At 39.9% G+C, this 25205-nt stretch overlaps 1 protein-coding gene across 5 annotated transcripts in view; it reads left to right on the top strand.

Moving 5' to 3' along the window:
* Positions 1-25205, top strand: part of ERBIN (erbb2 interacting protein) — a 243832-nt gene that overhangs the window by 86821 nt on the left and 131806 nt on the right. For all 5 annotated transcript variants that reach the window (XM_054031406.1, XM_054031409.1, XM_054031405.1 and 2 more), the window contains exon 3: positions 3575-3631. The gene's annotated coding sequence lies outside the window, so the exon portion shown is untranslated. The remainder of the gene's footprint in view (positions 1-3574; positions 3632-25205) is intronic.

The following is a 25205-nucleotide window of genomic DNA, read 5'->3' as shown; positions in this document are numbered from 1 at the left end:
AAGATCCCTACTTGAAATGGAGAGCTACGATTTTCTTAAAAATCATGAATTTTTTAAAATATATTTTTTTTCCTTTCTGATTTTTAAGCCTTTTAATGAATACATTTTCAGCCTTTCTCTGCAGCCATGATAATTCATTTGGGAAAAAAAAAAAAAAAAAAAGTTTAAAAGTTGGGTTTCTCATGTGGCTTCCTGAATCCAGAAGTTGGGGCTTGAAGAAAAACACCAAATATTATAGAACTCGCAGTAAAATTGCATGATCTAGCAACACTAGAAAGAGACGACAGTGCTCTATTCCTCTTCTTCCTAGTAAGAGCTTTTTGACCTCATCTGTATACAAAAAAGGTATGTGTTGGGATTAGGGCTGTGTGCCATTAACAGTGGTTCAGTAAATTGAATGAGAAGTAGTGTGCACTCTGTTGTGCTCAGTATCAGCTTGATCCTTCCTAGTATAAAAGTCTGGGGAATGCTGGTTCACTACTCCTACATTGGACAGGCAGGTGAGTGAATTTTTCAAGTCCTGAAATTTTATAATAATTTTGTGCCTGTCTGGTGGCTTGTATGAAAGCAGGGTCTGAACAAGGTCTGATAAATAACTTACTTGTGTAATGAGAAAAGTGGATTTTCATATTCCATCTCTCTTGTTTTTCCATCTTACTGCTGTGTTCAAATGGAGTTAGTAAATAAAAAGTTCTGCTGCTGCTTGTAAGAAGTTGTAGTATTTACTGTTGGAGTTGAGATCAGCGGGACGCTCGGCCTGGATCCCCTTTGGTATAAAAGAGAGGGTACTACTGGCAGTGTGTCCTACATGAGGGCCAGCTTCCTTTGGAATTCCTTCTTCTCCCACCCTGTTCTGAAATAGCCCAATTTTTTTGCCCTTGTGAGGAGTGCACAAAACTCATGTTGGTAATGTGAGGGGCTCAGGTGGTTGGAGATGGGGGGGGGGGGGGGGATTTCTGTGTAGCGTGATAACATGGTGAAGATAGTTGGGTTTAAAAGTAGGTTAATGTGATGACTGGATGATAATTGGAAGTGTAAGGCAGAAGGAAAAATATATTAGGTGATTTGTTCACTAACTTCTATGTACTGTTTTGCCAGCTCATGATATTTGGTGTTTATTTTTGTTAAACCCCAGCTCCTGGAGTCATCTGATTACATGAGAGAGAGAGATTGTTTTGTTTGTGTTTCTGGCCTTCATGGCTGTTTGAGTAAAGTTTGAAACTGTAAACCATGGAGGCTCAAAAACCAAAAGACACATAAAAGAACCCAGAAAATATTTTTATGATGTCATGAGTTCTAAGGCAATCTTGTGATTTTTTTGGGGGGTATGTGACTTTGAATTATTTAGACACTTGGACATTTTGGCAATACTGCCTATGGTATTGTTTTTAATTGTATGCCAACAATGCCAAACCTCAAGATAGGTAATCTTTGGTGTGGAATGTTTTTAGACTGAAATTGAAATACACTTCTACCTCGATATAACGTGACCTGATATAACATGAATTCGGATATAACATGGTAAAGCAGCGCTCCGGGGGCCAGGGCTGCGCGCTCCGGTGGATCAAAGCAAGTTCAATATAACGCAGTTTCACCTATAACAGCAAGATTTTTTTTTTTTTTTTTTTTTTTTGCCTCCTGAGGACAGCGTTATATCGGGGTAGAGGTGTAATTAAAATCTCACTCTTCTGTATTGGTATAAAGTTGTTGTCTGGTCCAAATATACACTCTTATCTACATAATGTATATTTACTTCAAAGGATACTGCAACCAACTTGAACTCCTTTGTGCATAATTGTTGTCAGCTGCAGAAAATGTTTTTAGCTGACAATTCTAATCTCTAAAGGAAAAAGTAGACAAGGTAGATTGATCTTTAGAGGCAATTGTACCATGCTCATCCCTGTTGTAGATAAAATTGCCCTTTTTATAGGAGCAGCAAATAATTTAAAATATGCACAAGTTCAGTTGAAAAAGAAATGTCTTTCACCTGAGGAACAATTTTTGGTTCAAAAGCTTGCTTACTACAAATTGTTTTAGTTCAGCTTAAAAAAAAAAATTATCTAATGTGCCTTGTTCAGCATTTGCTGAGAAGGAATCTGGTAGAAAGTTAAGTTATTAAATGCATGGGTGAAGTGCAATCTTGTCATGCTCCATTAATTTCTAGTTATTATGTTTAGCTTCTCAGATTTCTTCAGGATCATATGGAGAGAATGGTGCTGATATAAATCAGTTTATTAGGATAGATGTCTTTCAACATCATTAAAGTGAATTCTCAACTTTTTTATACTGGGGTTGATACTTGCTAACTATTCCAAAAATGCTAGGTAAGGATTATAGAAGAAATAATAATAATTAATATAGAAATAATCTAAAATCAAAATTAAAGTAGAGGAGAAAGTGATGTTGCCCTTTACTGTAGAGATACTTTTTGGCTACTGTTTATGAAAAAGCTTTCAAGTTCCCTCAGTTCTTCAGACCACGATAAGCACAACTTTTTAAAATGACCTGAATGCAAAGTAAAATATCTAATACAGTGGTTCTCAAACGTATTTTTCCCGTGGACCACTTGAAAATTGCTGAGGGTCTTGGCGGATCACGTACTGATCTTTCCAAATGTTGTTTGTACCGTTAGCTAACTATTGTAAAGCGCTTTGGATGAAAGCGCTATATAAAAAAAGTATTCATAATAAACGTTTTTTGTTCTACAAATAAAAGCACACAACTCATATTGTAATATCAGTAGCTTACCTTTCTAATGCGATGGATGTGCCCAATGGGGGAGATAGGGCACATCCTGCCTTAGCCCTGGAGCTGGGGAAAGTCACCTCTTTCTCTGGCCATCACAGCCCTGCACGTCCCAATTCCCTCCACCTCCTCTTCTTACCCTACTGCCCCCTCCCACTTACCCCCTGTTCCCCCCAAGGCTACCATCTCACCTTACATGTGCGTCTTCTCCAGGGTCCAGGCACCTAATTAGTGGAGCCATGCCTGTGCGGCTTCACTAATTAGGTGGGTGGCCCATCATTCTCTTTAATACGCAGCAGGTTTAAAACAAATAAAAGGAAGTTCTTCTTCACGCAGCGCACAGTCAACTTGTGGAACTCCTTACCTGAGGAGGTTGTGAAGGCTAGGACTATAACAATGTTTAAAAGAGAACTGGATAAATTCATGGTGGTTAAGTCCATTAATGGCTATTAGCCAGGATGGGTAAGGAATGGTGTCCCTAGCCTCTGTTTGTCAGAGGATAGAGATGGATGGCAGGAGAGAGATCACTTGATCATTGCCTGTTAGGTTCACTCCCTCTGGGGCACCTGGCATTGGCCACTGTCGGTAGACCGGATACTGGGCTAGATGGACCTTTGGTCTCACCTGGTATGGCCGTTCTTATGTGTGCAGCTGCCCAGGTGCGCCCCTTAGAGGGAACTATCCACGGACCACCTGAATGGAACTCGCGGACCACTGGTGGTCTGCGGACCACAGTTTGAGAATCTCTGATATAATACATATAAAAGAACAATTTATATCTAATTATGCAGAACATTGAGTAAACTTTTTTTCTCTTTTCCTTTCACAGAATGTTGGCTTTGAAAGCTCAGGGAAGAAGCAGTAGGGGGAAAAACGTAACACAGTGGTAAGTATCATGTTTTTTATTTTTTTCTTTTGAACCAACAGCATGTTTATTAAAATATGTAAACACACTTTCAATTCTCAAACAGGATTGACTAATGTATTTTAAGACTTTATGCTACATCAATCCCATGTTGTTCTAAAATATTTTCCATTGAGAACTGATGCCAAATTTTAAGGTTAAAAATATCTGCTGTGAGAGCCAATTTGAAGGATGCATGTTTTCAAGCTAGTTTAGACACATTTACGTGTTATTGTCTATGTGAAAGGAGGATATACAGGAAACTAAGGGGAAAACGCCTGCTCTAGAATTTAACTGTCCATTGTAAAGCTAACAATATTTTTCATAAATGTTTGAAAGATGGTTTCTGGATCATAAAAATATTTTGTGAAGCTTTTATGTGAGGCAGCAGATCACGGGTCGGCATCCTTTCGGAAGTGGTGTGCCGAGTCTTCATTTAGTCACTCTGATTTAAGGTTTTGCGTGCCAGTAATACATTTTAATGTTTTTAGAAGGTTTCTTTTTATAAGTCTATAATATATAACTAAACTGTTGTTGTATGTAAAGTAAATAAGGTTTTTAAATGTTTAAAAAGCTTCATTTAAAATTAAATTAAAATGCAGAGCCCCCCAGACTGGTGGCCAGGACCCGGGCAGCGTGAGTGCCACTGATAATCAGCTCGTGTGCTGACTTTGGCACGCGTGCCATAGGTTGCCTACCCCAGCAGTAGATGTATGGAGGATATTTAACAATTTGCAGGGCTTTTCCTCACCTTCACCCCCAAATCTGCAAAACTTTTGCATCTTGGAAATAAGAGTTCAGTGCTTCCCTATTAATGTGGGATTGTTGAAAGTATTTAAAACAAACACACACACACACACACACACACTAAAACACACACACTAATTAATATTATATAATTAATATTGTATATATATTTTGCTGTTTCTGGCTAAATTTTATGGAAAAGCTGCAATATGGGAGTCTATCTTTAGGCTGATGTCAATGTAAATACAAATTTCACCTGAAGTTGTAAGGATATATAAAGTGTCTACAACTGAACAATAAAAAAGAATGTTAAATGAATATTTGCCTATTTGTATGTACCAAATTTGTAGAGAAACTTCTGTGATATGTCTTCCAAACAAATGGAATTATGATAGCTACTTCTGTCTACTCTGAGTGTTTTAATAAGATTTTCTAGTTTGTGGAAATGCTAGTTAATATTGACACCTCAGTGGTCATAAGTGTATTTAAACTGACAGTATTTTTAATTAGTCTTCAAACACACTTGTGTGAGTATTTTTAACTACCACTGTTTTAAATAATGCATAACATAATTATAATTGAAAGAGTAGAGTTTTTTGCTTTCTTTATTTGTGCATTAAACACTGCTTTGGGCTAGTGATTGCATATGCACTCTGCCCTGAGTTACAAGGGACAGTGTGTTGCTGCTCTCTGCATTCTTTCTTTGCTGCACAAGGATTGCCATTTGCTGCTGGTTCATGCTGGTATAAATTACTACCACTATCTCTTCTCCTCCCTCCCCCGACACTGGCTCAGCTGAGCTGGCTGATATATGGCAGGTGAAAATAAGCACCTACTCCCAGCTCTGGGGGTGCAGGTAGTAGGATCACAGCACTTACTTGTGTACATCCAAATGGAAGCACCAAAAGGGCCCCCATCCAGGAGCATAAGGAGTTAGGGAGGTCTTAATCCTTTTGCCCACTTGCTTAGCCCAAGTCACTCTAGCCCACTTTCTATAGGCCATCTTCATTGTTTGCTTAGTAACACTCCTACTACTCATCCAGATACTGTGGATTAAAGTCAAACATTAGAAATTGAGATCAGACCTAATGCTATTATTTTATCGGAGTCGGATATGTGCTCTCAACATTTACTCTGTGTTAATGTTTTTGTTTCAGAATATAACCCAATAATGCAGAGGGTAGAGATTGCATGGAAACAGTATTGTGGCTTTTAAAAAGTCCTAGTTTTAATATGACATTTGTTAAAAAATTATCTGCTTTTCATCTCCGTTTAACAAGAAATGGTTGTTTGATTTTACAATGAAGAGCTAAGGGTATTTCACTTGTAGTTTTGGCCTATTTAATAGATCAAGTGTACCCATTTCCTAGTGGAAGTATTTCTTAATTATCATGAAAACTAATAGAAATAATAATTGTTCCAGAGAGCCTTTCTAATACTTTTTTTTTGGTAAATTTCAAAAGTCCCTGCTAAGCTGCTTGAGGTGGGCTTGGTTTGTGTGGTTTTTATTAACACACTATCATAAATAAAAGCTGTTGATTTGTTGAACTAGTTATCAAAACAGGGAATAATAATTACAACAAATGTATGGCTTGATATGGTTATATTTTTAGTTAAATGCACTTGGGTTAAAGCAAGACCATCCCTCTTTATTAATATTTTTTTTTATTTCTAACTTGATAAAGAAGACAAGATATAGGTGTAAGATTTGACTAAAAAACTCTCAATAGTCTTTCAGTTTTAAGATCATTTGTATCTTTAATGTTAATTTTGTAATGTTAAATGATCAGAATGAAGCTATTTAGAATTTGCTTCATGAAACAAAAAATAGTTCAGCAAACAGTTTAGTGAATACAAAAATAATAAAATTGTCTCATGCTAGTGTCAAGGTGCAGTGTCATGTGATGCATGTACAACTTTGCATCTAGACTGAAGACCGAAGATGACCCCCTCCTTTAGGGTTTTCATCCTGTTGGATGTCAGACCTGCGGGCCTCTGAACTGACCTTTTCCCTTAATTTTTAATTTTGCAATAAAGTTTTTTCTTATCTTTTTGTAAATTAGCAACTACCTTACTCTTTCTGTACATATTTTTCCCTTTAAAAAAAAAATTCTTCTCAGATTTTGTTGCCATTTGCTATCACAGTAAAGGGGGAACTCTATATGCTAGTAAATATAAAACTCAGTAAATATTCTAGGAAAGAAGTTGGTAAAGAACAGGTATGAGCTAGTGAGGAAAGTCAAAACTTAAGAATCCATGTAAGTATAACACATAAATGCAAGCAACTGAATATTGATAAAATGTACAAGTGATTATATACAGATGCTAAAGTCTAACTAATAAGATGGGTGAACTAGAGTGCCTGGCATTAAATGAGGATATTGATATAATAAGCATCACGGAAACTCGGTGGAATGAGGCTAATCAATGGTACACGGTAATGCTAGAGTATAAAATATATAGGAATGACAGAGTTGGTCATGCTGGGTGCGGGAGTGGCACTATGTGTGAAAGAAAGCAGAGTCAAAGTAAAAATCTTAAATGAATCAAACTGCCATATAATCTCTATGGATAGAAATTCCATGCTTGAGCAATAAGAGTATAGCAGTAGGAATATACTACCGACCACCTGACAGGAGGATGACGGTGATTGCGAAATGTTCAGGAAGATTAGAGAGTTTTCAAAAATAGATAACCTAAAAGTAAGGTGGGATTTCAACTATCTTCATATTGACTGGGTATATGTCACCTCAGAAAGGGATGCAGAGAGAATTTTTGACAACATAAATGACTGCTGCTTGGAGCAGCTAGTCCTGGAACCTACAGGGGAAGAGGCAATTCCAGATTTAGTCCTAAGTGGAAAATAGGATCTGGTCCTAAATCGCTCAGTAATAATGACTATAATGTAATGTAATTTTAAATTTAAAATTGGTGGATGGGTGGGGAATACCAAAGAAACCCACCACATTACCATTTAACTTCAGAAAGGGGACGTTTCATAAAAATGAAGAAGCTAGTTAAAGAGAAATTAAAATGTCACAAGGGTGAAATGCCTGAAAACTGCATGGAGACTATTTAAAAACACCACAGAGACTCAAACTAAAGTTAAACCCCAAATAAAAAACAGCAGTAAGAGAACAAAAAAATAAATAAAAATCCATCACAGCTGAACAGCTGAGTAAAAGAGTTGGTTAATGGCAAAAAGACATCCTTTAAAAACTGGAAATCAAATCCTAATGAGGAAAATAGAAAGGAGCATAAACTCTCACAAGTCAAGTATAAAAGTGTAATAAGATAGACCAAGAAAGACTTAAAAGAGCAATAAGCTAAAGACACACAAACTAACAGCAAAACCTTTAAGTACAGCAGAAGCAGGAAGCCTGCCAAACATCATTGGGACCCCTGGATGATAGAGTGGTAAAAGAGCTCTCAAGGAAGACAGGACCATGGTAGAGAAGCTAAGTGAATTATTTGCATTGTTCTTCACTGCAGAGGATGTGGGTGAGATTCTAACACCTGAGCCATTCTTTTTAGGTGACAAATCTAACTGTCCCAGATTGAGTTGTCAATAGAGGAAGTTGTAGAACAATTTAAACAGTAATAAGTCACCAGGACCATATGGCAGTCACCCAAGAGTTCTGAAGGAACTCAAATTAAATTGCAGAACTAACAACTGTGGTATGTAACCTTAAATCAGCCTCTGTATCAGATGACTGGAGGGTAGCTAATGTAACACTGATCTTTGAAAAAGTCTCCAGAGGCAACCCTGGCAGTTACAGGCTGGTAAGCTTAACTTCACTACCAGGCAGATTGGTTGAAACTATTAGTAAAGAACAGAATTATCAGACACATGGATGAACATGATACGTTAGGGAAAAGTCAACATTTCTTTTGTAAAGAGAAATCATGCCTCACCAATATATTAGAATTCTTTGAGGATGTCAACAAGTATGTGGACAAGGGTGAAGTAGTGTTCTTGAACTTTGAGATACCCTTTGACTAGGTCCGCACCAAAGGCTCTTAAGCAAAGTAGGCAGTCCTGAGATAAGAAGTAAGTTCCTGTCATGGATCAGTAACTGGTTAAAAGATGGAAACAAAGGGTAGGAATAAATGGTCAATTTTCACAATGGGAAGAGGCAAATATCAGGATATCCACCAAGGATATTTATTGGGACCAGTGCTATTCAACATATTCATAAATGATCTGGAATAAGGGGTAAACAGTGAAACAAAATTAATCAAGATAGTTAAGTCCAAAGCTGACTGTGAAGAATTTCAAAAGAAGCTCACTAAACTGGGTGACCAGGCAACAAAATGGCAGATGAAATTTAATGTTGATAAATGCTAAGTAATGCACATGGGAAAACATAATCCCACCTATATATACAAAATGATGGGAACCAAATTAGTTATCACACAAGAAAGAGATATGAGGCCACGTCTACACTACAAAATTATGTAGACCTAAGTTACGCTGGCATACAGCCACTGGAGTTATTAAATTGTTTGTGTGCATGCACAGTTGGGTCCTTGTATTGGCAGTGCACATCCTCACCAGGAGCACTTTTACTGATGTAGACTGCAGTGCTCCATGGGTAGGTATCCTACTATGTAACTCGCCACCTTCCAGTGCAGGGTCTTTTGGGAAGTTCTTGCAATGCCTGATGGGGCTGAAATGAGTTGCACAGGGGTGACTGGGCACATGCAGTCAACTTCCCATAATATAGTGTTCTCTTGCCCATAATTTCATCTGCAGACCATAATATTGCATGCCTTATTTACAAAATCACACAATCTCGTGAGTCCTTCCTTGCTGTCTGCCATTTCTGATGGATGCGTGGAGCCTGCACAGGTCTGCACTATTGTCATGAGCGTTGTAAACCTAGGGTGCCTGATCCTGCAGTGTTTGAAGAGCTGTAAGAAGAGCCATGGGGAACAAGATGATTCCTTGGAGGATAGAGTGAAAGAAAAGATTCAAGATTATTGGTGGCATTCGTAGAGCAGCTGAAGGTGGTGGAGTGCCAGTTCTGGGCCCAAGAAACAAGCACTGACTGGTGGGATTGCATTGTCATGAAGGTTTGAGATGATGAGTAGTGGCTGCAGAACTTTCGGTTACAGAAGGCCACATTCCTGGATCTGTGTGCAGAATCTGCCCTAGCCCTCCAGGTTAGCAACACCAAAATGAGAGCCGCACTGACCGTGAAGAAGTGATTGTCAATTGCAATGTGGAAACTTGCAAGGCCGGATTGTTACCAGTCAGTCAGGAATCATTTTGGAATCAGGAAATCCACTTCAGAGGCAAATGTGCAGGGCAATTAATCACCTCCTACTATGCAGGACTGTGACTCTGAGCCAGGTGCAGGACATAGTGGGTGGTTTTGTGGCAATGGGGTTCCCGATCTGCATTAGGGAAATAGATGGGGCACACAGCTCTATTTTAGCACCAGACCACCTTGCCACAGAGTACATCAATATAAAGGGCTACTTTGTCTATGGTAATGCAAGTGCTGGTGGATTGCCGGGCATGCCTTACCGACATTAATGTGGACTGGTCCGGGCAGGTGCTTGACCTGTGTATCTTTAGGAACATAGGACTGTTCAGAGAGCTGTAAGGAGGGGCTTTATTACCTGACAGGAGGATTACCATTGAGGATATTGAAATGCCAGTAGTGGTGCTGGGTGACTAGCCTCCCCCTGGCTGATGAAACCATACACTGGTCACCTCAACAGCACCAAGGGGCAATTCAACTACAGGCTGAACAGATGCAGAATGACAATTGAATGTGCTTTTGGTCATTTGAAGAGTCGCTGGCATTGTTTATTCACAAGATTAGACTTCAATGAAAAAAAACCCCAATGGTTATAGCTGCCTGCTCTGTCCTGCATAATATCTGTGAAGCAAAGGGGAAAAAAATTCTGACAGAGTGGAAGTGGAGTGGCTGTCTGCCGAATTTGAACAGCCAGACACCAGGGCTATAAAAAGAGTTTTGCGTGGAGCTATACAGTTCAGGAAGGCTTTGAAAGACCATTTTAATAGTGAGCCAAAATGGTTTGTGTTGCTGTAGTGTGCTCTACCTGGCCTTTCTCTTTTGTGGTCCAGAGTGACTCTTCTAGTGATTGCTGTATATGTAGGACTGTAACATTGTCAATGCACCTATTAATATTGTTTGTGAATTGTGATGTTCTAGGTTCTGTGACACAGTGCAGGAAATTGCTGTCAAATTTGCTCATCACCAGCCAGCATATGTTGTGAACTCATAGAGAAGACTTATATTTCAAAAAATATAATTTTATTCTGTAAAATGAACGAGTGAATTAAATAAAAACACTTAAAGTTTAATAAAACTTAATAAATTAAGGGAACAACTTTTGAAAGGGAAAGAACAGTAATTTCCATTTCAGGTACAAATACTCCAATCATGTCTTTCACAGGTCAGTGTATATGAAGCTGTTGTTTTCTTTAATGTCCTCCCAGGTGGAGTAGTAAGGGTAGTGCACTGACCCCTGATGCCAGGTTGAATGTTATAGGGTGGTACCAATATAGAGTTCTCTATGGGAGGCGAGCACAGGAATGTTGAATCTGCAGGTCCATCAGAGTATGCAACATCTCTATTTGCTCTCTGAGATGTGCAAGCATCTCTTACTGCATGTCCCTCTCCTTTTCTTGTGCCTTTCTCCTCTCTGTCCTTGCCCATGCTGTCTGCAAGGGTGATCCTTTTCTGATGCACCCCTGGCTTGTAGGATCTCCTGACACATGTTATCCCGAGTCCTCTTCTTTCTCCTCCTTATCTGGCTCAGGCATTCTGCAAGTTTGGAGGGGTAGACCCTGAAGGCCACAATGGCAGCAGCTGTGGATACAACACACAGGAACCATTCACAATGGAAATCGAATCTTAAAATGCTGAACTCACTGCCCTTGCTCCCCAAAAGTTGTAAGCACTACATTCTCCCCTTTGCTTGGGAGTCGTGGTGAGTATGGCCTTCTGGGGGTTTGGGACATGAGGACGGAATAGCTTGCTTGCGTGATTCAAGTTGTATAGGGCAATGGAACTGAATCCCAGTACTGTTTTCCACAGGCATAGTGATTTTAGCTGATATCTCACTCCTCAGGGTAACAGAGGCAGAGAGAGCACAGCTGTCTGGGACCACATACTGCTGGCCTGTATACTGCAGTGGTGCCTGCTGACGTACTTGCCGAGTGGTATGAGAAAGTGTCTTACCACAGAAGAAGAAATAAGACATTCCTGTGACTGGTTGGATCACAGAAACCCCCTTGGGGCAGCCAACTGATGTGCCAAGACTACGTCTGCCCCTGCTTTCCCTGCCGGCTTGGGACTCCAGCACCCTGCTCCAACCCAGACCCAGGGTCTGAACCACGTGCCCCAAAGCTGCAGACTTAACTGAAAGCAACTTAAGAAGTGTTCCTGTCTTTAGCACTCAGATGCCCAAACCCCAAATAAATCCGTTTTACTCTGGATAAAGCCTATACAGGGTAAACTCATAAATTGTTCGCCCTCTATAACGCAGAGAGAGATGCACAGCTGTTTGTGCCTCCCCCCAGCTATTAATACATACTCTGGGTTAATTAATAAGTAAAAAGTGATGTTATTAAATACAGAAAGTAGGATTTAAGTGGTTCCAAGTAGTAACAAACAGAACAAAGTGAATTACCAAGCAAAATAAAATAAAACACGCAAGTCTAAGCCTAGTACAGTAATGAAACTGAATACAGATAAAAACTCACCCTCAGAGATGTTTCAATAAGTTTATTTCACAGACTGGATGCCTTCCTATTCTGGGCACAATCCTTTCCCCTGGTACTGCCCTTGTTCCAGCTCAGGTGATAGGTAGGGGATTTCTCATGATTGCAGCCCAATTTGTTCTGTTCCACACACTTGTATAACTTTTGCATAAGGTGGGAATTCTTTGTCCCTCTGGGTTCCCACCCCTCCTTCTCAATGGAAAAACACCAGGTTAAAGATGGGTTCCAGTTCAGGTGACATGATCACATGTCACTGTAAGACCTCAAGCCTTCATTTCTCCCAGCCTGACTCACAGGAAGGCCTGCCTGCAAACAGAGCCATCCACAGTCAATTGTCCTGGTTGATGGGTGCCATCAAGATTCCAAACCACCATTAATGGCCCACACTTCACATAATTACAATAGGCCCTCAGTTATATTTCATATTTCTAGTTTCAGATACAAGCGTGATACATTTATACAAATAGATTGACCACACTCAGTAGATTATAATCTTTGTAATGATACCTTACAAGAGACCTTTTGCATGAAGCATATTTTAGTTACATTATATTCACATATACTTTCATAAAATCATAGAGTGCACGTCACAATTCCTACCCAGACACTTTCGGCACAGGATTTCAGAGTACCTCCATGAAAATTTCATCAAGAGGTCTACAGAGGATTTACAGGAGATCCCTGTGAACATAAACAAACGGCTCCACAAAGCCCCCACTAGCCAACAGTAGAGGGGAATGAAAAGCAGATAGCAGCTCTACTTTTCTTGATTGTTCCAGTAGCTCTTCTAGTGCAAATAAAAATGAGCAAACCAAAAGATATGTCCTGTCACTTTGGGGGTGCCATGCCCATAATTTCAAAATAAACTGCATACTTACCAGATGTTCCTTCCCCTGTATCAGGATTGCATGTGCTCAACTGGCTGGACTGCGGTGGAATCAATGGTGAAGATGATAGATGATAGAAGATGAATAAGGAAGTGTTACCACCTCTTCATGTAACACAAGAATGATTGGTCACCCAGTGAAATTAATAAGGACCAGATTTAAAACAAACAAAAGAACTTCTTCACACAATGCAGAGTCAACCTGTGGAATGCATTATCATAGGATGTTATGAAGGCCAAAAGTATAACTGGGTTCAAAAGAGAATTAGATAAGTTCATAGAGGATAGGTCCATCAAAGGTTATTAGTCAGGATGCTCCTGGTGTCCGTAAACATCCAACTGCCGAAAGCTGGGACTGGACAAGAGGGGATGAATCACTTGAAATTGTCCTGTTCCGTTCATTCCCTCTGAATCATCTAGCATGGGTCAAAAATAGGATACTGGGCTAGATGGTCTGTTGATCTGATCCAGTATGACTTTTTTTTATATTCTTAAGTTACAAGAGAATGAGATTTAAAAATGCCTGCCATTTGCTGTCTCAGCCAGTAGGACCATTGTAGGATATTTCTTCTTCTTTGCTACCTCCTTTAGATCTGGGACTTTTATTTAAGGGTCTTGCAGAAGATAAGGAGCCCTCGGATTCAGGTTTGGAGGATGCTTCAAATTCCTTGACTGTCTTTGAAAAGAGGCAGTTGGCACAGAAGACTATTTTGGCACCATAATTGGGAATCAGGGCCCCATTATACTAGGTACACTACAAATACTTACTAAAAATATATATAGGCCTTGCTCTGAAGAGCTTGCATTGTAGGTTACAACAGAACATAATAAGTGAATGAAATAAACAAATGTGGGGGGGAGTAAAGGAGAGGTATTATTAAAGAATCAAATCTTAATATAATGAGTATTAGTCATAGCTTTTCACTTGCCGATAGTTCAGCTGTTCATTAAATGTCTGGACCAAATCCTTAAAACACGAGTAGACCTATAGGGTTCCACACAGGTTTTTTTTACTTCAAGAGAGACCAGTGCATGCCCCTGACTTTTGAGGTTACACAATTTAGGTATAGTTTCTGTTTCTTTCAGGCAAAATATCAGAGAATGATAGTGTCCGGTTTCCTTCAGCTCATTAAGACACACTTACTATTTCTTTTAAACCATGGGGATAAGTAATGCTGCTCCCTGGAAGAGATTCATTTACAACAAACTAAACATTTTCACAAATCTGTCTCACTTCACAAGCATGCCAGACGTATTTAACCAATATCTGGGCATATTCCACAATAGGCATGTCTCCACTGTAGGAGGAGAGTAGAATAGAATATTCATGTTTTTTGTTCTTCATGGTATCTCTAAAAATGTGCTGAAGACATGTCTCTGCTTCAGATGCAGCTTTTGAATGCAGATTCCGTATCTTTATAGACTCGGTGAAGTTAAGTGAATTGAATGGTGCAGCAATGGGAATTGTTTAATGTGTCCATTTTTTTAAATCAGTGGTTCTCAATTTTTTCTGTACAGTGACCATTTTACATCAAAATTTGAGGTCTGCTTCCATCTAGCCCCAAAAAAGTGGTTGTGACCTCTGTGGACCTGTTCACGTGTGTGTTGAGCAGGCTGAGAGGAATGTGACAAAACATAATCATGCCCACCCCACCTTCTTTGTGATCTGACTGCTGGCTCTGAAGTTACATCAGCAGCAAAGCTGAAAATGAAACTGGTAAACATGCTTCTTGTTGGACCTGAGGAAAAGTATACTCCTACCAAAGTAGCGCATAAGTTGACGTCTTGCTAGAGCGTGTGACAGGAAATATAAGTGACTATGAATAATACAGTGAAACTAGCTATAAATGAAATATTGTAAACAAAGTAAACAAATTGCAAATACTTTTTTCTCTATCTTTATTGTAATTTTAGGTATTAATTGTAACAAGATACAATATTTTCAATTAGAAATATGATTTTGAAGCCTATGGTATCCCTTTAAATAGCCATGAGGCACAGTATTTCTGTTTAATTGCATGTTTAAACATACAGCGTTATAGTGGGATCCTGCCAGATCTTGGGTAGGAGTGTTCTAGGAAACATCTGGATGCTACAGGAAGTAACGGTGATTCACTGGATGGCATTTTTGCTTCTTAGTTATTACTAAACTCATGTCCAAGCTTTGCATTTGGGGCACTGTCTGTTTTTCAGACGGAAGCTAAAACACAAAACCTGATGATTTGCATTCGGGTAAAGATCCTTTGGTACTTGCTAAATTTTACTTGCTAAATTCTAACTAGCAGAATGATTACATTTTTCTTACCTGAATTCTTCCAGCAGTTTTGACCTGCATACTGTTAGTTACTTCCTGTGCTGAACTGTTGTGCAATGTTCCTTTGTCCTGTTCAATAGCTTCCATGTTTCATACCAGAGTTAGGCAGAACTTCGGTGGTGGGCGAAGTGATCTGAGTTTCTTACCTACTTGACAAGGATGGCAAGGCTTAATTAGTGAATGTTTCTGAAGTATTCAGAGAACCTGGGAAAGTGATGTAAAAGTATATGAGGTATTGCAACACTTTATTTGAAAAACTGTTAGTATACTGTTCGATTCGAGGCTTTGGTGGTATTCATGTTTGAATAGGTGAAATTAAGGTAGAGATAAAAATGAAGGTAATCCCTTCCCTTTTGAAAGTACAAACCAGCTGAAATGGGTTACTGGTTGTTAGAACTTACAAATAATAATAATAATTAAAAAAAAATTAGCACTTTTTTTTTAACAACTTGCTTCCAGGCTAAGAAGTTGGGATACGCATCTTCTTCCTGAAGTGACTTTTTATGGTTGAATTATCTACCCACAAAATGCTGACAAATTCTGAACTGGGCCAGTGCCAGAGATCACCACTGGAATTAGAAAAAATATTAAGGCAACCTTTTTCTGAGCCAACTATATGTAGAAAAATAGATTGTAATGTCAATTATGACTAATTTTTCAGTGTGCATTTTAAGTATACAGTTAGGGGTAATTACTTAAATTGTACATTTAGAGGAACAGAATTATTTTCAGAAGTGTATTTGGGAGTAATTAATAACCCTGAAAAGGGACTTGTGCCACTACATGCCCCAGAATTTTTGTGCTTCTAAATGGTGTATACAGTTTTCTTCAGCATTTCCAGGGAGAACTTTTTTGTGCTTGAAATTGCAGGTTCAGCAGCACCTCTTTGCTTCTTTCAAGTAAATGATCACGGTTTGTGGTGATTTTATTTGCTGTAGCTAACTGCTGTCTTTCCTCTGTTAAAACAAGTTTTGTTTGTTCAAAGGAATACTAACACATGAAATCTTATTAATTCTATTAAAAACCTTCATTAAAAGAATATTAAGGTTTAACTGGCAAGTACGCAAAAGTTATGAAATGCCAAAGTCAGGGTATGTGCACAAGCGTAACTCTTTTCTCTTGTGTAGTAGTCTTTAATTACATGATCACATGCTGTTTCTTGAATATAATGTAATCCAAAAAGTTTACAACCTTCAATATACAGGTGTAGTGCTATTTATTACAGTGCACATGTCAGATAGAATCCATGAAAGTCATATACAAGAATATGCTGTGAATGAGGCATGGATTGTGCACTTTGCAGTGCCCTGCCTCTATTTATGTCGCACTCTTATAAAAGGCAGCTTACTAGGCTGAGGAAAATGCCTGTGTGTATATATTGAATTGTTTGAGAAATTACACATGATTACACGTGTGACTTAAAACTCAAACTTTGCACACACAAGGGCAAAGTTAAACTTGTATATGCAAGTTGACCTTTGATGTTTCCTGACTTTGGGGTCCTTAATTATACAAACAAGATTTTTTAACATAGTGTTTTGAAGGAAAAGTTAAACATCAGTACCTCTATTTCATGCACATTACAAGGTTTAAAGGGGAGCCTTTCTCATTAACTTAAAAGCTGTATAATTTTTATCTTATAAAGCACACTGAGGCAAGGGCTCTTTTCCTGAGCACCTAAAAGATGAGCACTGAATGCGTTAAGTTGTTCCCTTTAATTACGAAGGTGGTTCAGGCAAAAATAATTCAAATGGTAAATAAGAAAGCTCTTGTCCCAATAAATATCCTTGGTGGACCCTGATATTTGCCTCTTCCCATTGTGAAAATTGACCATTTATTCCTACCCTTTGTTTCCATCCAAGTCCCACCGTCCTCCCCCAAGGCTCTGGGAAGAAGTTTGGGTGCAGGCTCTGGGACAGACTTTGGGTGCTGGGTGCAGGCTCTGGGCTGGGGGGTAGGTTGCAGGAGGGGGTGCGGACTCTGGGAGGGAGTTTGGGTGCTGGGTGCGGGCTCTGGGCTGGGACAGAGGGTTGGGGTGCGGGGTTGGGCTGGGGATGAGGAGTTTGGGTGCAGCAGGCAGGCTGCCCCAGGGCTGGGGGCCAGAGAGGAGGACTCCTCCAGCCCCTCTCCCCGCAGGCAGCAGCAGCATGGCGCTGCTCAGGAGGTCCAGCCCCTAAACCCCCCCTCTGCCCTCCTGGAATTGACTCGCCTGCTGGGGGGTCTGCCATGCACCTCCTCCCTCCACAGGCACATCAGCTGCCTCAGCCTGCCCCCAGCCCTGCTTCCTTGTAGCCGGAATGGCCAGTGAGGGAGCACAGTGCAGTGCTGCAGGGGGTAGCCGCTCGCTGCCCAGGGCAGACAGGGATGCTTGGGGGAGGTGCGCAGGGGCAGTAGGCAGGGCTGGGGGATGCTCTGGGAGAGACCCGGCCCCGAATATTGGTGCAGCTGGGCCCTGAATTTGCTGGAGTCCGGGCACCACGGGCCCATATAACTCGCTGCCCCTGCATGAGGGATCTATCTAGTTTGATTTAAGAATTTAAACAGGGCTTTGTAGGAGGGAAAAAACTTGGAGAGATTGTAATAGTTGTATAGCATAGCTCAAGGCCAGGATTGTATGACCTGTTCACTGTTATCAAAATGGATTGATATGTTTTAATTGTTTCTATAGAGCATTTATGTTTGTAAACAGTGTCTCTTTGTGAAGAGGAAAACCAATTGGTATAGTTCAAAATTCTTTCATAAACATTTTTTTTACTTTGTCATTGGTTTTGTTACTTGCAAAGGTTCTATTTTGTACTAGATTCATTCATTAAAGGTACAACTAATATTGTAATGTAATACATAGACTCCAGTGGTAAATACAAGGCAAACCAGTTTTTATAAAGGTCACATGTGTGATATCATACTCATAACTGACAATATTAAATATGTTCCTTCAGTGATGCTGCTGTAAGAGTTCGCAAAGAGAACTAGTCCTGAGGGTGCCGGAATTGAATCCACTGAGATTGTTTGCAGGGCATTGAACTGAATCTCTGATCTATACATGATATTTAACAATATAGAAATAGTCACATTTTGAATTATGCTCTTAAAATTTTCTAGGTTTGGATTAGTTCATAAACCACTTGAGCTTTGTTCTTATGGTTTCACATGAATTCAGTTGTCTTATTCTGTAAGGGGACTAATCAGAAAATACATTGAAGTTAATGGAAAGACTCCTTAGGGTCTGAATCAAAGATCAATGAACAACATTTTATACAATGAAACGTTCTGGGGGGAGGAATAGAATACACATAAACTAAACAAAGTTGCTAAAATTGTATGAGTGATTTTTAAATGAAAGTTTGAAAGGCTTAAACATTAATAGGAAACAATTTAGTTATCCGCAACATGGTGACCTGTATTTTTAGTTTGATTTCTCATTTCAGACTACTGTAAACTGCATAAAAGACACTGATTCAGTTGGTAGCACCTCTCAGTTGGATGGAGAATATTAATATAAAACATTATCTACTATCTGTTCTTATCAGTTAAACAGCACAAAACAAAGACTAGGTGCCCCACTTGAGGTACCATAAATGGATCTGATTTTCACAAAGTTGTGACTGCCTAAACCTTGAAAAATTAGGCCCTGCTAGTCGCTTCTGAAATTTAGGCTGCGATAAGTTATCCATATTTTCAAATAATGTTGGCAATGTACAAGGAGTACACCGTAGCCAGTCCCAAGACCAGTTAATAAAGGAGGAGTGTTGGTGTCAGGCTGGCAGCTGTCCATAAAACTTTGGCAAAGGAAAAAAGAGACTTTTTTTGTGCAATTAGTCCTTTATGAACTAGGATGTTGCCCCAGAAGTGAAGTGTAGCACTTGTGTGAGTGCTACTGCATCATTCTGGACAGATGCAGTCAAAAAAGAGAGTCTGGAAAATAAGATTGGTATCTTGGAATATAGAGCCATTAACTGGAAGAAGTATCTAGCTAGCTCAGATATTGATGAAAAGGAAAGTACGGACTGCTTGCATTCAAGAGATCAAATGGAAGGGAGCAAAGGCAAGAGATATTGGAAAAGGCTAGAAGCTATTATACTATGGCATGTGGAACAAGAAAAATGGAGTTGATGTAATTTTAGAGAAAGTGATGTAGGAATTTGTAGTGGTTGTGGAGAGGATAAGTGATAGGATAATTTTGGTTAAGCTAGCTCTTGAAAATGGACCCCCTAAATGTTCTGTGCATATGTACTCCAAGTGGGATATGATGAACAAGAAAAAAGAGGTTTACAGGGGAGGGGAACAGACACTGTTGAAAGTGAGGAAGAATGAAAGAGTCATAACTGGAGCTGAACTTAATGGTTGTGTAAGGAGAGACAATAAATGCTTCAAAAGGTACCATGGCAGCCATGGATATGGACATAGAAATAAGGAAGGGGAAACAAGCTTATAGTCTGCCAAGCATATGATTTGGTAGTCATTCATACATTTTCACTAAGAAGGAAGAACATTGATTACCTATAAGGGTAGTAGCATGAGGGTGCAGATAGATTACTTCCTGATAAACCAAGCAGAGCTGAAGTACAACAAAAACTGTAGGGTCATCCTAGAGGAAAGCATTGCAACGCAACACAGAAGGTTTGTTCTTGGCTATGGGTACATATCGTACATGAGAAGAAATAGTCCAAAGCAATACAGAAAACCAAGTGGTGGAAACTTAATAAAGTTAGCAAAGAGTTTAAGATGAAAGTGTTGGCAAAGATCTTTTTAGAATCCTAGAAATGTAGAGCTTGAGGGGAACACAACAAGAGGTCCTGTAGTCCAGCCCCCTGTATTGAGGCAGGACCAAGTATACCTAGACCGTCCCTGACAGGTGTTTGTCTAACCTATTCTTTAAAACATCTAGTGATGGGGATTCCACAACCCGCCTTGGAAGCTCAATCCAGTACTTAACAGTTCTCATAGTTAGAAAGTTTTTCCTAATATGAAATTAAAAGCACAGCAGTTTATTTCTACCTCTTATAAAAAATCAACTTGTTAATTTCATTTGTTTCCTGTGAACTAAGCAAAATGTTCCTTAGAAAGTTGTTTTTCCTAATATCTAACCTTGCTGCAGAGTAAGCCCATTATATATGGTCCTTCACTGAACATGGAAAACTGTCCTCTTTGAGTCACCACAAATTGAATGAGTCACCAGTACTTCAGTCAAATATACCACCTTGTCTTATTCAGATACCCAATCCACTTCATATATTTGCATTTAGTTTAACTTAGCCCTATGTTTGTGGATTTACTAAGGGTTCCAGTCACTCTGTATGAAACTATGAATACCAAATAATCTTGAAAAACATAACAAATGGGGTACCTCATGCTGAAATATGCTCACAGGGTTACTTAAAACAGAAATATAATTTGATTAAATTTAGCAGGCACATTGGTTTAGCTCTAGGAATCTAACTCCATCTTATTTGTTGTATTAATCTGCCCCATGACAGAATTCAAACTGTCATATTAATAATTAAACTGCTAGCCTTCAGTGATTGCCAAGAAAAGCTTTTGAAAATCAAGGATGACTTACTCCCTGAATCTGTAGACATCCTGAAAAAATAGTTGTGTGTACTTCCTATTTTAAATGGTGTGTTAGTTTATCCTTAGGATTCCGAATTGTCAGTTTTTCTTTGATTATTTTAGCAGACATAGCTAGTAAGTTACTTATCAATTATTGTTGCATTCAGTGGCAGATATGATGGGGGAAAAGGTACTGCAGTGAGCGGTAGCACTCTAGAGTGCTGTCTTGTCTCACCTCCATTGGTGCATGGGCCTCCTCTCTGACTGAGCTTGTCTAAGGAGGATGGGGTAGAGTGAAACCAGAATCTGCTGCTTGCTAGGCTTTTCTGTCTTCTGAGATGAAGAGGTTTCAGGGAAGAGAAACAATACTGTGCTTCCCCTTCCCTGTTCAGGGTCCATTTCTAGCTTTGAACGTTAGGCAAACCACCTATAGACATCAGTGGGAGCCCTTTGTTTTAATTCATGCATGAAAATCATGCATTCCTTGCTTCATCACATTTCCTTGTACCTCAAAAGGTCATACTGATTTATCCCTTTTAATCTGAGATGCTTCCTTCCTTTTTTCTCTTCTGGGTTTTCTACGTGGAAAAATTGACCAGAATAGCTATTGCGGAATAAGCAATTCTGCACTAACTATTTCAGAACAGTGCCCATGTGGACACTCTGTTCCAGAATAAAAATAAAAACACTTTATTCCAGAATAATTAGTACGCTGCTCCAATGTCCCTGCTCCAATTACTGTTTAATTATGTATACACAGTAGAACAGTTTCAACAGGAGCGACTGAGAGACTGACATCAGAATATCCTTATCTCAGTGGTTAGGCGTTTCTCCTGCAATGTGGGATACCCAAGTTCAAATTCCTTCTCCAGGTAGGGGGAATTGAACCCAAGATCTCCCAAATTCCAGGTGAGCGCTCATCTTGCCAAAAGCCAAGGAAAGAGGGCTGAAAATACTCCTTCTTTGTAAATTTTCGAAGAAGGAACCATTCTCTCCATCCTATCCTCCCCTGCTGCTGCTTCAAATGAAACCACTGCAACCAGGTCTGAATAGGGGTCGCAGCAACCCTGAACTGGTGACTTCATTTTACTTCAGCAACCTGTGCAGACTCCAGGGGCTAGAGTTCTCAAGTCACTCTCCCTAGGCTCAGTCACTCAAAAAGGAGGAGCATCCAATATCACCAATCAAGGCCATAGAGTAACATGAGTGTAGGGGGTGCCCAGTCATCTTTCTGCTTTCTCCCTGTTTAATCACTACAGGGAAATCTCTTCATCCAGGAGCTGTAGCATGGATACACAGGGCTTTTGCTGCCTTCTGCCTCGTCTCAGAAAGGATCTTTTCACTTCCTCTGAGAAAGAGCTTTCCAAGAGAGCTCTTTCCTCCTCCATTCTCTCAAGGGACCTCTTCTCTGTCCTCAGTGGCAATCTTCATATTTCATTTTTTCATTTATAGGAAGTTTTCCAAAGGTTGCCAACTTCCTAACTGTACAAAACCGAACACCCTTGCCCTGCACCTTCTCCGAGGACCCCCCCACTCCATCTTCCCCCCGCTTCCCTCTGTCACTCGCTCTCCCCCACCCTGACTCGCTCATTTTCACCAGACTGGGGAGGGTCCTTTTTCAACCAGGTGTTTGGCTGAAAACTGGCACCTTGCAACCCTATGAGTCTCATCTTACTCAGTCTGCTGTGTAGGATCCCTATGCTCTTCACCTTCCCTTTTCTCAGAAAACCCTGTGAAAGAAGGTTAGGATGATTCTTGAAGAATGGGGTTAGTTACGATTCCCTTGTGGAACAGAAATCCTTGGGGGATGTGACAGGCCCTTGTTTCTCTCGCAGTGAGCTCTTTACTGTCTGTCACTCTGTTTGGAAGATGGTGGAAAAAGGGGTGCAGATTTCTTTATTCTGTGTCCAATTTGACCAAGAATCTCCTCAGGTTCTTCAAATTGATTAGTTGATGCTTTAGTTAAAATAATATCTGCCTTTTCTTCATAGTAGAACTTTTATCAAGAATAAGAGTGTTTTTAACCCTGTTGTAATGACCAAATTCCAGCACTAATCAATTTTTCATAAAACTTTTTTCTGCAGTTTCAGCAGGAGAAAATTTGTTCATATTCTTTCAACCTTAAAAACATCCCAAAACATTACATAAAAGAACACCTGCACTGTCAAAAGAATACAACACAATGACTGCTGTATTCCCTCTCAGATCTGGATGTATTTTAGTTATGGGATGTCCCTCCTATTAGTAGTGCTTTGGTTGAAATCTGTTAAAGATGACCAACAATGAATTTTTTTTTCTTTCTGATTTATAAAGATATCATGAAAGTTTTACTTTAAAGAGATCCTTCTTTGCTTGTTTATTACCATAGAGATAGCAGGATTGTCAGCTCTGGATTTTTCTGATTTGTGTGTGTGCGTGTGGTTTAATAAATATTAAAAAATGAAGATTTAAACAGTCTGAATAAAAATACCTTCTTTCAGTTGTCTAATTTTCACTCTTTGCTCTTTCGAAGTCATAATTTCTCTAGTTCTGCATTCCAACATAGTCTTCCAGAGTAGACAGTACTTGAATACACGTTAAAAAATAAACAAACCCCTCCCCCCCCCCCAAAGCCACAAAGACAGCAACAAAATGTCTCTTTATTTGTACATAATAAAGGAACAAAGTGGACAAGCCTATTTTAAAATTCTGTTTCAGAATTTCTGGAAAATACACCATGAAACAAATCATATATCTGAGATACTCTGATGATTTCATCCTCTGGACAGATGATTTAAACTTCCTCATAGATTTCCGCCACAACTTCAACTGCCACCACCCATTCATTAAACTCTCTAGAACTTTCCCACACTAGCATCAAATTTTTCAACACCGCACTACAATCAGCTTCAGTAATGGAATCCTATAGATAAACTACATACAAGAAACCCACGAATTAGCACACCTACCTTCACAGATCCAGTAACCATCCCAGACACACTCTTATCAAGCCAGGCATTCAGATACCACAAAATATGCTCCAAGGAGAAAGTCTGCAATATACACCTTAACACACTCAGAAATGCCTTCACCAGACCAGACTAGAGAATCGATTGCATCATGGAACAGGCCACTCAAACACCCTCCCCCCCCAAGAGAACCTTCTTCAATATAGAAATAAAACCTTCTCCACCTGCACACCTCTAGTTGTCACCTACAACCCCCCATTGAAACCCATACCTGGGTATCATCAAACAATAACAGCCCATACTTGATGAGGACTCCATCCTGAAATAAATCTTTCCTGAACCCCCCTCTTCTGGCCTTTATGCAAGCCCCCAACCTCTCCAAGCTCATAATCCTAGAATATCAGTGTTGGAAGGGACCTCAGGAGGACATCTAGTCCAACCCCCTGCTCAAAGCATGACCAATCCCCATCTAAATTATCCCAGCCAGGGCTTTGTCAAGCCTGACCTTAAAAACCTCTAAGGAAGGAGATTTCACTACCTCCCTAGGTAACCCATTCCAGTGCTTCACCTTGCTCCTAGTGAAAAGGTTTTTCCTAATATCCAACCTAAACCTCCCCCACTGCAACTTGAGACCATTCCTCCTTGTTCTATCATCTGCTACCACTGAGAAGAGCCTTGATCCATCCTCTCTGGAACCCCCTTTCAGGTAGATGAAAGCAGCTATCAAATCCCCCATCATTCTTCTCTTCTGCAGACTAAGCAATCCCAGTTCCCTCAGCCTCTTCTCATAAGTCATGTGCTCCAGCCCCATAATCATTTTTCTTGCCCTCCGCTGGACTCTTTCCAATTTTTCCACATCCTTCTTGTAGTGTGGGGCCCAAAACTGGACACAGTACTCCAGATGAGGCCTCACTACTGCTGACTAGAGGGGAATGATCATATCCCTCGATCTGCTGGCAGTGCCCCTACTTATACAGCCCAAAATGCAGTTAGCCTTTTTGGCAACAAGGGCACACTGTTGACTCATATCCAGCTTCTCGTCCACTGTAACCTGTAGGTCCTTTTCTGCAGAACTGCTGCATAGCCATGTGGTCCCTAGTCTGTAGCAGTGCATGGGATTCTTCCATCCTAAGTGCAAGACTCTGCACTTCTCCTTATTGAATTCATCAGATTTCTTTTGGTCCAATCCTCTAATGTGTCTAGGTCCCTATGTATCCTATCCCTACCCTCCAGGGTATCTACCACGCCTCCCAGTTTAGTGTCCTCTGCAAACTTGCTGAGGGTGTAGGCCACGCCATCCTCCAGCTCATTAATGAAGATATTGAACAAAACTGGACCCAGGACCTACC

This window comes from Malaclemys terrapin, chromosome 6 (genome assembly GCF_027887155.1).
Source record: "Malaclemys terrapin pileata isolate rMalTer1 chromosome 6, rMalTer1.hap1, whole genome shotgun sequence".
Taxonomy (NCBI): domain Eukaryota; kingdom Metazoa; phylum Chordata; order Testudines; family Emydidae; genus Malaclemys; species Malaclemys terrapin.
This window is presented reverse-complemented; position numbering and strand designations above follow the sequence as displayed.